Below are 11,420 nucleotides of genomic sequence, written 5' to 3'. Positions count from 1 at the left end.
CTTTATTTGATATTTATGTAATTTCTTTGAATGATACGTGTAACTAAACCCCCCAATTCTAGGGGGTGTCCCTGATTAACATCTGTGATGATTTTGAATTCCGAATTTCAATAATATATTTATCTTTCATGTTCAGTTTAATGGTATAAGGTTTTTTAAAGCTTTTCTCGTCGGATCAACAGGATTGATGTATGACTAAAAATTAGGATGGACCTCCATTGTTAGGGTTTTTATACCATTAGATTATAGTAGATATTGTCGAGGAATAGGGATACCCTATAGTAACACTACGCCGTACAAGGGCTTTCACAGCGCTTTTTTTGGCCTTTAACAGCGCTTTAAAGCGCTGCCAAAGCCAGCGCTGGCGTAGGCTACGAAAGCGCTTTTAAAAGCGCTCTGGTAGACCCCCCCTTTAAGAGCGCTTTCCTGGAAAAAGCGCTCTTGTAGGACCCCCTATAAGAGCGCTTTCCTGGAAAAAGCGCTCTGGTAGACCCCCCTTTAAGAGCGCTTCTTAGTAAAAGCGCTGGCAAAGACCAGTAAAAAAGCAAAAAAAATTAAAAAATTACGCAGCATACAAAAGCGCTTTTGGAAAAGCGCTCTGGTAGGCCCCCCTATGAGAGCGCTTTTTCCAGAAAAAGCGCTCTCATAGGGGGGCCTACCAGAGCGCTTTTCCAAAAGCGCTTTTGTATGCTGCGTAATTTTTTAATTTTTTTTGCTTTTTTACTGGTCTTTGCCAGCGCTTTTACTAAGAAGCGCTCTAGTATGTGGACCTTTAAGAGCGCTTTTTAGAAGCGCTGTAGTTGCTAAATGAGGTATTTTTATGTGCAGCCTATAATTTAATCCTCCCAGTCGACCTGTAATGTTTTCGACCTGTAATATTTTCGACCTGTAATATATTTTCGACCTGTAATATATTTTCGACTATATTATTTCAGCCATCAGTAAGACAATATATATACTAATATATACCATTATAATATCCAAAATTATATATATACATCATTACAAAATTATATATATACATCATTACAAAATCAACAATATTATAGTTCAAATCTGCATGAAAAATAGCTTAATATAAAATTGACACAATTCCTCTTTGATTTCTTCTAACTTTAGCTTCGAGTACCCAGCAGCACGGAATTCGTCAAGGTACTATAAAACAAAAACATAATATGAATAATATATTTAGGTAAATGTAATAAATTATATGAAATTATCTTAAGTTATAACTTTATACCGTGGGAGGAATCTCTAATTGATTCGCCTGAATGATTTCTTTCATAAACCTCAATACAAAGTATCCGCAGTCTGAACTGTTACGCTGTAGCGGACACTACATAGAAAAACAAATAAGATTCTATATAAGTTGTCTTGTTTTACCAAGTAGCATAAATATTATAAGCAAATTTGTGAAAAGTAATGTACCTGCACTTCGATCCAGGTGATGTTGTTTGATTTAGTCCGGGATACCTGTGCGTCCCGTTGACTACGGAATACTTGTATTGATCTAATTAACAAATATATAAAAGCATATGTTTAGATCAATCCCACAAATAAGTAAATATATAAATATACACGAATATATATTTAGAACGATCCCACTTACAAATCAACGATTTCCTTCATGGCCGGATAATTGGTCCATTCACCCTTTACCGAATTCAGATAATACACGACTTCCCTTATCGGGTTGATAGCAAGCAGCAACCAGTGTGCTCTATAAATTAAAACAATAGGTTATATGAAAATATTGCTATACACTAAAGAAACAGAGATTAGATGAATAAAGAATGAGAAACTAACCCTACTGGTCGGGTATTATACGCCCAAAGATGCAGACATTCTGTATTGCCGGTGGACATGAATCTATCGACTAAGCGCTGTCTAACAGATTCCGGATCCGAAACAATTTCCATTCCGCTGCAATGGGCGGAAGACACGAACCGGAATCTGTTAGACAATGCAGTCCCGCGCAACACTCTGTCATACAACAACCTTAAATAAAAACATAATAAACATTAGATTCTTTTCATTGAAAAGTGTAAATAAATTATATTGTGGGACTAATTAAATAATATATCGGATGAGTGAATATTACCGGATGTATGAATGCATATTACTGACGCCTAGTTGATCTTGGTTAAAAATCTCTTGCAAGTCATCAATTGTAATATGTGACTTGAACTCAATACCGAAGACACTTTCATCCATATCGATTTCCCGTAAAGCACCATCCTTCATATCGGACATATCAACCATTGTTGCGAGTGTCGCCCGGTATCGAGGCACAAAAGCACCGCCTTTTCTTGCCGCTTGCTTCGGAGGACCACTGGGTGGTACGCTACGAACCTGCTGCGTCACTTGTTGTGACTCCCGAGCGGATGCCTAAAAATCATATAAGTTAGGTAAAATATAAAATCATGCATATTTTGATTCAGATTATATATTAACACTTTAAATGTACCTCTTTTAGCGATGCAACAGACTCCTCCTCCTGTAAAATCCCTTTACCCTTAATTGCGGGTTTTATAGGAGCAGTCTAAAAATAAAATGTAAAACATAATTAATAAACGGTTTAGAATTGACATTCGAAAACTAAATGATTCATAATCGTTTTCAATTTACCTCATCACTAATGGTAATGAGCTCCGAGGGCCATGCAACAAACGATCCTATTGCATCTCGCAGCAATGTCGTCTCTGAGACCATGTCAGGTACCGGTAGAATCGCATCACGATCTAATACAACATCCACCGATACTTTCAGGTGTCCATCCGGGAGCGGTCTGTGGTGAAGTAAATCTCCCGAAGTGTTGTGCACTTTTCCCTTGCCAACTAGTCGATAATTCGGTTCCGATAAGTATAGTTGGCAAGATGAAATGCCCTAAACCAAAAGTAAATATAAAGTCATTATCATTAATAAAATAGAACAATTTAAAAGGAAAAAAAATTATAATTACCTCGGGAAATTTCCTTTGATAGTTGATACTAGCCTTATCACTAGTTTCTTTCACCGATGAAGTGTTGCACTTTTCTCTCATATACACTTCTTTATCTCTTTGCAATTCAGAGACTTGTGCTTGCAATTCCGCCAACTTTTGCAACACTTCTTCATTTGAAGGATTTCTTCTCCTAGGACTCTTGTAAAAAGAGGTTGGAGTCACACCATGACCCTTACCCCTCACCCGACCGGGATACTCGGGAGCATCTAGTACTCTACTAAGTACGCTCTCCTCACCGGTGGATGCCGATTGCGACAAGGTCTCCTGTAATTCATTTACATTTAAATAATTATTAGTGGAGATAAAAAGTCATTTATATATTAAAAAACATTTGATTTAATTAAAGACACAGTATTATACTTACACATTCAGTATAAACTCTCTGAACATCGGGATCGACAGCGTGATTCTTGCCCACACGAGCTTCCTTCCACAACACATGTACAGGAAGTGAAGCTTCCTCACTTTTAGTCTCCTCCAACTATGCATTGACACAAACGATAAAATCGTCAATTAAAACATGCACATGTAGACAATTAATTAAATCGAATTTCTATTTACTTACAATTTTATCCTCTAAGCGTGCATATCCCAAACGCCCTTTTTTGTATGGATACGCGGGTTTGGATGCTCTCTCCCTATTCGTGGCACTCTTTTTCTGAAAAGCTTCATCTCTTTGCTTTACAAACTCAGCCCAATCTGCTTCATCAATGAAGGTCGCATACTTTGTTGGCCGTCCCGGTGCATCTTCAAGAAATTTTCCATCTTTATCCTTAAGATAGGTGTTTGTCAAAAAACTTTTCCACCCTCTATATCTCTTGCCGGCCAAACTAAGTATGTAGCTTTTACGTTCATCTGGTATCTCAAAAGTCCTCTGCAAAAAAACGTACGCATAGTGTGTTAGTATAAATAATTTAAACAATTTATCGTCAAGATAATAACAACAATTAACCATATATGATATATACCTGAAGCTCTTCCCAAATCGCTTGTTTTTTCTCCTCCAATTCTAAATTTTTCGTTTTCGATTTCCAGGTAGCTATGGAGACCGGAATATGCATACGGACAAGTGTACCAATATAACTTGTCAACTTTGCAGAATTAGGACCAATTGGTTGTTTATCAGAATTCCATTCCAATCGGTATACTAATCCTTGGTCTCTATGTCGTATGATACTCCTCATAATAGTGATGCCTCGTGCAACCTCTTTTGCTTCAGTATCAGGTGGAGCATTTGTATCCGAAGCAACTCTTTCTTGTGAGTTTTCTTGTAAGTTTTCAGGTGGGTTTTCAGGTGGAGCATCTCTATCTGAAGCCATTGAACCTGTATCAAACAAACTAAAGCACATTAGTACACTATTAATAAGCTAACAATCTATACAAGTCAAATGGAAGTCAAACCATGCATGTACAAGTAAATCGGAAACGAAATCGGTACAAATCAAAATAAGCGTAAAAAAGAAAGTTATCGGAATTGAACGAAATTTACATGGCTATGGTAAAACGTCGCCACGGACTCAAAAACAAAGTCGGTTTTCCGAAATTCAGACCCTAAGCCCGACTTTTGATTACGGGCAGAAGCAAAACCGATAAAAAAATAGTCCCGAAATGTAAAGATAAGTGCATGAGCAGCTCCGGAATCGTCAAAATAGTATAGTTACATGTAAAGAAGTCAACAAGCGGATACATGGTTCAAAAGTTATGTACAAAACGAGAATATGCACCAAATTGAATAAAACAAATTAGTCGGACTATGTATACTATTACCTTTATCACTAACGTCTCTTTCTTTTCTTGGTAGGTTTGTGTACTACGCGTCTCTTAACAATGCGGACGGTTGGATTGATCCAAATACCCTCATTATGATCATTTCTAATACAAGATTCATTCTCATTTTGATCGTTTCTTGTACAAGATTCAATGCCAACACCAATATCACCTTGATCTTCAATTTTTTCATCAACTATTTTGTTAGATAAAAGCACTATAGACCATTTCGTACTTGTCGGATCATTGACATAGAACACTTGTTTAGCTTGAGAGGCTAGAATGAAAGGCTCATCTTTGTACCCTACCCTATTGAGATCCACTTGCAAAAATCCTGACTTATCCATTCGTACGCCACTATTATTTTCAACCCACTTGCAACCAAATACAGGAATCTGAAACTTCGCGTAATCAAACACCAAAATGCGCTCGATAACCCCAAAATATGACAAATTTGCAAATTTCGGATTTAAGTCATTCGCACTTGATATGTGCATAGCTTCAGCTACCAAGGTAACACCACTATTTTGCATAGTACTTTTATCATCCTGTTCTTTGGTATAAAATGTGTATCCATTAATTGCGTATGCGCTATAAGAAAGTACAATTACAGATGGACCATAGGCTAAACATCTCAACCTTTCTGTTACTGAAGCAGGATCTGAACGATACTTTGAATAAATATGATCTCTAAACCACGGTATGAAACTTCGATTGTGCTCTCGTACTATCCAGTTCTCATTTCTATTTGGATTTAAATCTCGGAGAACAACTTTGTGCATTTCAACAAACGGCTCAACCTCAATCTCATTGTGCAGAACATACAAGTGCACTTGATCCCGTTCGACCATTGATACTGTCACAACTTTATTTCCAATTAGCCTTTTTCCTTCTTTTTTTTCGACAATATGAGATTTGGGGAGTCCAATTGATTGAACATTTGACAGATATTCAGTACAAAACTCAACCGCTTCTTCAGCAACGTATCGCTCGGCAATACAACCCTCCGGTCGACTTCTGTTTTTCACGTACCCTTTTAATATTTTCATATAACGTTCAGCAGGGTACATCCATCTCATATAAGCTGGTCCGCACAGTTGTGTCTCTTTCACAAGATGAACGACTAGATGAACCATTATGTCAAAAAACGAGGGAGGAAAATACATTTCAAGATCACATAAAGTAACAACTATCTCATTTTGCAATGTTGGTAAGATCGCGGGATCGACCACCTTACTGCAAATAGACCTGAAGAAGAAACACAGCTTAGTTATTGCGCTTCTTACTTTTTCTGGCAGAATAGAACGTATACCTATTGGTAAAAAATGTTCCATTATAACATGGCAATCATGCGTCTTCAAACTCTTTAACTTGAGGTCTTTCATGGACACAAGTCTTCTAATATCTGAAGAGTAGCCTTCTGGAACTTTTACTTCACTGAGGAACTTACACAATGTTTTCTTCTCCTTTCTAGATAGAGTGTAAACAGCAGGTGGCATATATGTTCGTCTTCCTTTCGTCACGGGCCCCAATTCAGTTCTCATCCCCATGTTTACCATGTCATTCCTTATGTTAACGCCATCCTTAGACTTTCCTTGTATATTGAGTAGCGTACCTATAACGCTGTCAAATACATTTTTTTCAATATGCATAACATCCAGGAAATGTCTTACGTACAACGACTTCCAATATGGAAGTTCAAAGAAAATTGACTTCTTCTTCCACCCACCCTTGACAATTGAATGTGCAAAAGGCTTGCCAAACTGAGTGCTCACATCTTTCACCTTTTCAAAAATTTGATCACCTGACAAAAAAGGCGGGGCTGTACGATGTTCGGCCTCTCCATTGAATGCTTTTCTCCACCCACGGTAGTGATGATTAGAATTTAAGAATCTACGATGGCCGAGAAAGACATTCTTCTGACAAAGCGCCAATCGTGTCGTATCGGTTTCATCTTCACAAACAGGACACGCCTTTTGACCCTTGTTGCTGTACCCGGATAGATTTCCGTATGCTGGAAAATCATTAATTGTTCCAAACAACATCGCCCTCAAGTTGAAACTTTCTTTCCTATACCCATCGTAAACCTCCACACCTCTCTCCCACAAAAACTTTAAATCTTCGATTAAGGGTGCCAAGTATACGTCTATGTCATTCCCTGGTTGTTTAGGCCCAGAAATTAGCATAGATAACATCATGTACTTACGCTTCATACATAGCCACGGAGGTAAGTTATAAATCATAAGAATCACAGGCCATGTGCTATGCGAGATACTTTGAATACCATGCGGGTTCATTCCATCAGTAGACAATGACAACCGAAGGTTTCTTGCTTCTTTTCCAAATTCAGGATATTCAGTATCAACTTTACTCCATTGTGGTGAGTCTGCCGGATGTCGCAACTTTCCATCAATAATTCTTTCATCTGCATGCCAAGTCAAGTGTCTTGAATCGGTCTCACTACGATACATGCGTCTAAATCTCGGAATTATAGGAAAATACCATAAGACTTTAGCAGGAGACAACTTTTTCTTATATCGAGGGGCACCACATTTAGGACACTCATTCAACGCTGCATACTCGTTTCGAAACAAAACGCAATCGTTTGGACATGCGTGTATCTTATCATAGCTCATTCCAATAGAAGACAACATTTTTTTGGCTTCATACGTTCGATTGGGAAGAACATTATCCTCTGGTAGCATATCTTTCATAAGGGCTAATAACTCTGTGAAACTTTTATCCGACCATCCATTGTCCGCCTTTAAGTTGTACAACTTTAACACCGCAGACAATCTTGTGAATTTTGAACAACCATCATACAACGGTTTCTCTGCATCGCTTACCAACCTCTCAAACATTTTGGGACAATCCGCTAGATCTTCTTCCAGCGCTTCTGCAATCTCTTCGACTCGATCACAATCGTATGTGTCTGTGCAATCGTCGTTTGAAGCATACTTCCTATTACACCTCGACCCAGCATTCCCGGTACTTTTCTCACCATGCATTGTCCAACATGTATAACTTCTATCAATTCCAAACCGTAGTAAATGAGATCCCAACTGATTCCCGTCAACCTTACCCCCGGCATAACAGCAACCCAAGCAAGGACACGGCATTCGAAGCGGGTCTTTGGAGTTCGCAACCGCAAACTCAACAAATTCCCATACCCCTTTCTCGTACTCTTTCGACAATCGGTTTGAATTCATCCATGTCTTATCCATGTCTTAATTAAGCTAAACAACAACGGTCAAACTTCCACTCTTCACAAGTAACCCCTATGGTGAATTCAATTCACAAAGTTAGTAAGTACCTCCTATATTAACTCTCTAAACACATAAAACTAATGTGTTTCTGTCAAAACGCAAAGTATAAACGGAATGAATCCGAAGCAATAAAACGTAACATATATAATCACACAATTTCAGACAAATTCATCATAATACCAGTAATTTGAGAAAGAAATTTACCTCGGATGTTACCGAACTCAAGAAAACGCCAAACGTCGAACTAGGCTGGGAAACGATCAAACTTTCACTATACACAAGTTACCCCTATAGCAAATTCACAAAGTTAGTAACCACCAAGACAAAATCGATTGAACAAAGGAAATCAACAATAGTTTGATGTGTGTACATACTCCTAAATATGTAGTACCAGAGTCAATGATACGAGCTCCAAAGAGATCCAAAGTTATCAATCCAGTCAGACCTATACAAGAAATTCAATTCAATGTATGATTATAATAAGAATGGGTGAATAGCTCATGATGCAGTTAATTAAATACACCACTACTAACACTACTAACACAAGACACACGATGCAGTTAATTAAATACACCACTACTAACACGAAGCTATAAAACTTTTTGCTCAAAAGCAAACCTTATGAATCATCCTTGTCTATATACATTAACTCACTCTTGTTTCATTCTTTACCTTCTCTCTTCCTCATTAATTCAACTCTCATAAGGTATATATTATTACTATTATTATATATTATTTATTATTTAATTTTCTCTATGTGCTGTCATTCTCATACTTTACAGTACTTGGCATCCTTGAACAAGCCAATTTATTGTACAATATATATATACCATCACTCTCAATCTCATACACACACAACATATATATCATAGAGTTATTATATATAAATAAAAGTATATAATATATATTTTATCAAATTCCAAAATCTATATAGCTATGTATGTACTAGCTAGGGTTATTGTTGTTGTTATTATATAATTTATATTCAGTTTTATGCCCAAATATATGATGGGCATCGGTTATGCCACTAGCTAGTTATATACCTTTACACGTATGTATATACCGACATGCCTCAAAATCCACTACATATATCATCATTGGTAGAGAAATATTGCACCTCCTCCACTATCTTATACAACAGTCAAGAAACTTTACTCACAATTTCAATTCTACTAAGATAACAAGAGACTCACAATTTCAATTGTACTAAGATAAGAAGAGGCTAAGGACATAAATGGAGACCACAAATTAAGAATAAGAGCCTCTCTATGGAACAGAACTCAAAAGATAAGAAGAGGTTAAATTTATATTTTGTGAAAACCATACAAGCAGACCCCAAACAATCCAACAGCCACCATTTCACAGTTCAACAGAACTCAAAACCCTATCAAAGGCCTTAAGAAAAGAGCATTCCATCAAATTCAGAATCACAAGGATACATTGATACATCTAGGGTTTTGTTAAAAGCTATGAGAAGTGTGATACCTGGGTGGCGCAAAGCAAGTTGCTACCAGAGGAGAAGTGACGGAGACGAAACGATGGTGGTGGACGGAGGAGAAGAAGTTCGCGCGATGGTGGTTGACGGAGGACCGACGACGGTGAGGGGTACTGGGGTTTCTGGTTCGCGTGCAGAGAGAAAAAGAAAGAGAGAAAGTGAGAAACAGTAGAAGCGTGTTTTTGGTTTTAATTTTAGTAATAAGGCTACTAAAGCGCTTCTGGAAAGCGCTCTCATAGCCTGGGCTATACCAGCGCTTTTGACAAAAAGCGCTCTCATTAAACACCCCTACCAGAGCGCTTTTGAAAAGCGCTTTCGTTCCCCCCACGTTCCCCCCACCTACCAGAGCGCTTTTGTAAAGCGCTTTCGTACCCCCCCCCCCCTACCAGAGCGCTTTTGAAAAGCGCTCTCATAACCCCCCCCCCTACCAGAGCGCTTCTTAAAAGCGCTTTCATACCCCCCCACTATTAGAGCGCTTTTTTAGCGTGTTTTTTAATTTTGTCTTTAGCGAAGCCTATGCCAGCGCTTTTCCTAAAAGCGCTTTCGTAGGGGTGCTGCTAAAAGCCAAATTTGGCGTAGTGTAACCAGAATATTCTTGATAATTCAAAGGTTTGATTTCATCATAATTTGCTAAGGAATTAGGATTTAGGATGAATGTTCAAAGTTTTGCTCACTAAGGACTTAGGAGAAAACACCCTTAAAAACCGATAATTGATAAATTGGAATTTATTATTGAAACAAGGGTTCAGAATTATTACATGTTAATGCACACACCTACCCGGTATGTTACTCATATTTGGCCAAATCAACCTTTTAAGTTTATTTGCAATTTAACTCATAATTTTCCAAACCCGAACCCCCAAGGCTTTTGTTTAATTGAATTGAAACACAACTTTATAGCATCACGCAGTCCTTGAGATCAATATTTTGGGATTTCCCATTATTACTACATTGGCCGATCAGTATACTTGCTAATTTACTGATTAATGTGCAACTCAGAAAAAGCATTTTTAATGGCTTAAAAATGTGATTTCAAATGTTGTAACATCTTCCAACAGTCAAAATCTGGGAAAAAGAAAAAGCTGATAAGAAAAATGTATCTCTCGTACAATGAATGGTGTACTGTTACTAAGAATGATTTTATCTTTTTCCAAAAATGTTTTCTTTGACTCGAACATCGTTACATACAAGGTTTTCGTTACACTCTAGGTAACTCTCCTTGTATTTAAAGGCTTTACAACCTCACTATCCTCACAAACTGCGTTTCAACAATGAGCAAATCTTCTAATGTTTCCGGTGCTAAGGAGGATCATCTGCTGAATTCCAATGAGAATAAGGGAAGTGATTCAAAGAAGGTTGGTTTCAACATAGCAACATATGTTGGAACATTTACTAAACCATCCTGAACAGGGAAAACATCTGTGACAGAGATGAAATCCCTGAAGAAGAATCGTGTTCATCTACATTATTTTGACTTAGCTGCTGATAGAGATTGGGTTAATTTCAATTGACTCAGGAGGGATACTTGGATAAATGATATATGCTATCTATCAACAAAAAAAAGGAAAAAGAAATAATTACAAAAAAATGGAGTTTGTTTGTTTTAGAGTTTTATTTTTTATTTTCTTCGTTAGTTTTTTTCTCTTTGGGTCAAGTCTATTTTTCTGTTTCCATCTTTCTTTTTCTCATTTTCTATTTTTGTTAGTCGAGTTTGGGTGAGTCTTTTGTTTGTTTTTGTTTGAGTTAGTTGGGTCAAGCACCTAGTTAATGAGTTAGTTTTTTTTTGTCTTGAATAAATTCTAGTGTGTTTTGGTTTCTTGTGTCAGTTTCTTTCTACTCATTTTTTGTCAACTTTTGGCTAAAAAGGGGGAGAAAAATCTCATTGAGT

This window comes from Vicia villosa, unplaced genomic scaffold (assembly GCF_029867415.1).
Source record: "Vicia villosa cultivar HV-30 ecotype Madison, WI unplaced genomic scaffold, Vvil1.0 ctg.000371F_1_1, whole genome shotgun sequence".
Taxonomy (NCBI): domain Eukaryota; kingdom Viridiplantae; phylum Streptophyta; class Magnoliopsida; order Fabales; family Fabaceae; genus Vicia; species Vicia villosa.
The sequence above is the reverse complement of the archived record's forward strand: the minus strand, read 5'-3'. Positions refer to the sequence as shown.